Source organism: Egretta garzetta, unplaced genomic scaffold (assembly GCF_000687185.1).
Source record: "Egretta garzetta isolate BGI_Z169 unplaced genomic scaffold, ASM68718v1 scaffold68, whole genome shotgun sequence".
Classification (NCBI taxonomy): Eukaryota; Metazoa; Chordata; class Aves; order Pelecaniformes; family Ardeidae; genus Egretta; species Egretta garzetta.
Window position 1 is genome coordinate 1,035,025 of NW_009260774.1, and position 4,874 is coordinate 1,039,898.

Consider the following 4,874-nt stretch of genomic DNA (forward strand, 5'->3'; position numbering starts at 1 on the left):
TCCTGCTGATAGTACATTTCTAAAACAGCTGTGCAGGCTAAAATTTCCAGAACTCCTGGGGAACTCCTGGGGATTATGAAATAATTGTAAAAGGGTTTATATTTGGCTTCATTGCAGTGTGGAGACTTGCTTGGGCTATTAAATTACCAGAATTTCACTATGTTTCCACATGCAGATTTGGTAGTAGAAACAGGGTACACGTACCATCAGTCTAACTGCAATATATTGTTTAGAAGAATGTATGTCATCTTGTGTTTCCACAACCACAGTTCAGTAGACATCACTCTCCCAATTTTCGGCTGGTTGGTTTTCTTTTCTTAACTGTGTACTTTCAGTACAGTTCTCAGATTGAGTAAAAACAACTTCCTTAAATTCTCATTTCCATTGTAAATGTTCAGGGTCTTGGTGTTTCCCTTTCACTGAAATTCCCTAATGGCTTTCATTAAACTTCTCGTTTAACTAGTGAGTTGTCTTCCCATCTCAAGGTGGCCTTTTTTCCTCTCTGGGGACACTGTGTAAGAGGACTGGGAGTTTTCCACAGAGGAAAGAGCTCCTCCATTTAAGAGTGAGTGGCTGCTCACTGGACCTGTGTAACTGCAGGGACCCTCTGTACGCTTTACACAGGTCCTTCAGGCTCCAAAGCCTGCTTAGCCACTGATATCCTGCTCTTTTGAACAGTTCATATATCAAGCAAACTCCTTCTGTCCATCAGCCTCCCAAACACAGCAAGTCCTGATGAAGTTGAATTCATGTGGAAAGGCTTGCTGAGGAGGAGGAGATCATTGCCTGGGTAAGAGAGGAAACGCTGACAAAAACCTGCTGCATGCTGGACCCCACTGTACTCTTCATGGCCGTCCTTTCAGCACAGGTTTGTGCCCTGCTTGCTTTGGAAAGGGCCAGGACAATGCAGATTAAAGTCAATGCAGATGCAAGACAACTGACAGATCATACTGCCACAAAACGCAATCATTTAGAGAAATATTCGGTAGCATGGTTAATTTACAGAGACTTGCTTGCTAAAAAAAGTGCATGTGTATAACCAGGAGTTGACTGCTTTAGAACCGAAAGCATAACAAAGCAGCGTTTTATTTGGAAGTCATAGCCCTAGGGACCAGAATGGAAATACTTTACCCACTTCTGCTGAACTACAGAAACAGACCTTGTAAAATTAGTGTATTTGTGTGTGCGTGTAATCACACAGTGTTTCATGATCTGGGCTTAAAAGCATTGCAGGTATTGACAGTTTAACAAGGTTTTTAAGTGTCAGCCTTGTGTTTAGTGAGCAACTTAAAAACCAGGGCTTTCAAAGATAAGCTGGAAATCTTGCCAAACATATCTGCAAAAATTGTTCCTAGACATATTCAAACAGCTCTAACAGGGTGCAGCTCTCCGTGCAATCTGCTACCTCAGCATAGCAAGGTTATTCGGCTGTGCTCACGGCACAGGACATGGGTCCCAGCCCTGGCTCAGAGCCCAAAACTGCAGCTGGTCTGCACTCGGGACTGCTCCTGTTGAGCTCCATAGGATCCCACAGCGACAGCAGCAGCTATAAACTATAGACTAAGAGTTTGACCCTGGGTAGGTTACCCGCTGGCTTTCCGGTGTTTCAGATTTCTCAGGAGGATATCTAGATAAAAAGCAGGAGCTGAAGGAGAATTGGCCATGCTGACCTGTTGTAAGTGAGTAATTGGGGGGTGGGGTGGGGTTGTACCTCTTCACTGAAAGGACAAATACACTAAGAAGTAAATGAAGAGCTGATAGGGCTTTTTTACTCAATGAGTGAGAGATTTAATTAACTGTAATTCATTAGTATCAAAAAACATTTTAAATATTTTATGATAGACTTCGTATACATAACTGAGTCTAAGAGAATTAATCTCTATGATGTCTGTGTAATGGTACATGTGTTCAGGATGTGTTTTTCCCCTATTTGTCTTTCTAAAACTAAAGTTCAAAGAATATTAACGAATGCTGTAAAATGGATTAAAAAAATGTATGCTACAACTTTAACACGTCTCACACACCATTTTGAAACACTGAAGTAGTACCTTCACTTAACCAAGGAATTCTCACCCCCAGATCTAACTGGGGAGTATGCAGGACAGCGGAATCATTGCTTAAGCTGCTCCCTAATGGCAGAAGAGGCTGTGACCTGCAGTAACCGAGTCATTTCACACCCACAATAAGGAATTGCTTTCTGAAACGTCAGTGCTGCTCATTCAGAACTTTGTTCCTCGGTCTGGGAGAACTGATAAGAAGGACAGCAACTGCCACGCTCGCTAAAAATTGCTGATGCCCAGGAAGCATAAGCTCACAGGATGGCCAAATGCTGTGGAAAAACCAAAAAAGAGACGACTTCTGTCTACAATCACGGGAAATGTGCCTCCCTCATGGAGACGTGCTGTGTCTCAACTGACTGGGGTTACTCTGCATTTCTCTCATTATGTTGGGAGCCTTTTCCTGCCTGAAAATCCAGTAAGACTTTCGGACAGTTTTTGAGGAGTGGGAAGACAAACCCAAGCCCCCTTCAGAGGGCAGGAAGATAAAGCAAAGCTGAGCTGCAGAAAGCCAGAGCTGGTAAAGGCAGGGGAATACCAGAGTGGGTGGGCTGGTGGGGGAGTTCCAGAAGCTCAGCCACCATCAGGTCCCAGAGCAAACCTGGGTACAGGGAGGAAGGTTCATCATCATGGACATCATCAAGAGCAGCATCCCCCAGTGCTTGACTCCATTCCCTAAGGCATCTCCACAAGCAGGCAAGTCATTCAGGCAGAATTAGCCAGGTTAATTTAAACCATTTAAATTCACCATAATTCAAGGTAGGGAAGAATCAACTTTATTCTAAACATTCCCATGCTGTCGCTAACCTTATTGAAGAGTGCCTGCACAGGTGTCCACTTTGCTCTGAACTGGAACAAATGTGTTTAGAAAAATGATTTTTTATAAACTTTTTTTTTTTTTTTAAAGACATTAAAAATCTACTCTGTCCTTTCTGGTCTTATTATGGAAACCTAGTGGATTATTTCTACAAACAAATAAAATAAGCAGCCAGCTTTTGATAATAACAAGGGAGACATTGACCTGAAGTGGTCACTGTAAAATCTGTGACTGAAGGATCCTGCCAAGGTATCAGGAGCTGCCAGGAAAGGTAAGTCTTCACTGGAAAATAGTTGAATTTGCAAATTGGGACAGTTAACTCCAGTTAGCTCCTTGGGCTGAAACACTAATGAAAGCACAGCAAGGTGTAGTTCTGAGGTCAGGGGAAAGCTTACAGCGAGCTGGGAATCAAAGTTAATATCAAAAAGGGTTCATTGAAGTTCACACTGAGTTGCTTTGCTTTTTCTGCTATTATAACTATGTTAGCTAAGGCAGGTTAGGAAAGCCTGCCAAGAAATCACTTCCAGACGCAGTGAAAACATGCAGGAACACGGGTGACCTCTCAGACTCCCAGGACACTGGCTAATAGCCACTTAACTTCTCCCATGACGAAGCTCCCCCAAGACTCTACCTTACGTGCCTGTGCGATAGAAGTGTTGTGATTTGACCACAGAATCATCTAGGTTGGAAAAGACCTTTAAGATCATCAAGTCCAGCCGTTAACCTAACCCTGCCATCCCACCACTAAACCATGTCCCTAAGCACCTCATCTATCCTTCTTTTAAATACCTCCAGGGATGGGGACTCGACCACCTCCCTGGGCAGCCCATTCCAGAGCCTGACAACCCTTTCTGTGAAGACGTCAAAGCTGGCAGGTCTGTTGGGCTCCTCTCCCTGCCACGGTGCTCTGCTTGCACCCGTGCAGGTATAAGGCTATGCCTGCCTTGCTAGGCCTGCCTTGTGTGATCATGGGAGCACGTTCTTGTGCTCTGCCTTGTCCCCAGGCACCTCAGACAGTCTAGGCTGTTGTAACTTCTAAGCTAATTGGTTTTGATTGCCTGTCCTTACAATGCCTTATGGTTTCTGTATGCTTTAAGTTCATGATTGGTTCCTTTGATTTCTTCTCTAAGAAGTTAATATCACACTTCAAAGGCAACAAACAGAAGCCTTGTGCAAGGAGACTGTAATGGTACATTTTGGGATTGCATAATTTTGGCATGAACTCTGGAAAATTCTCCTTTAGAGCCACATCTCCTAGCTGGCAGTCAGCTTATCTCTCAAAAGACAGTAACCCTTATTTTACCTACTGTAACTTCAGTTATTCTTGACATTCAAAACCACTTCAAGTTCTCTTCTACTCTACTAAGCTCTGAAATCCAATAGCATTTTCTATTTTCCCTGAGCACAATTTAATGACATTAGGAAGTCGGGATTCCCCCACCATAACAACACGGACTGCCTGAGTCATTCAACTTAGTCTCATCAAAAAGCAACAATTCGGTAATTTGGTCTGGGGAAGTCTGCTCCTGGCCCTGCTACACTCCATGGAGCAGAACACAATCCAAAATCCCACTTCAGACACAAACTTTAGACTATAATAAAAGAGCAAATGCTACAACTACAATAGGCCATTGGAGAGAAAGGATATATGGAAGGTATTACTATTTCCCTGGATCCCTGAAAGAGCAACAACTCCATCATCTTAAATTTTTACATTCCCACAGGTACACAATCCATTCTACACTAGGCATCAAAGGCATATAGGGAATCTGCTACTTCACCTACTGCAGAATAAGAAACTAGGATATGAATTCTGAGACAGGCAATTGAATTGAAAACATATCAATCGGTGATTAATGCATCATCAGATGTGAACTGGTAAATTATTACTGGAATGAATGGAAATGTAGTTCCAGTTGTCTACACCCACTGAGAGTTTTGCTGTTTATGGTACTGCATGGGCTAAGACTTTAAGCAGAGAGCTTCAGTTTTCCAGCTGG

The 4,874-nt window shown here is 43.1% G+C and overlaps 1 protein-coding gene across 1 annotated transcript in view; it reads right to left on the bottom strand.

Annotated features, from left to right (window-relative positions):
* Window positions 1–4,874, bottom strand: part of PTPRR (protein tyrosine phosphatase receptor type R) — a 135,927-nt gene that overhangs the window by 65,984 nt on the left and 65,069 nt on the right. The window lies entirely within an intron of this gene.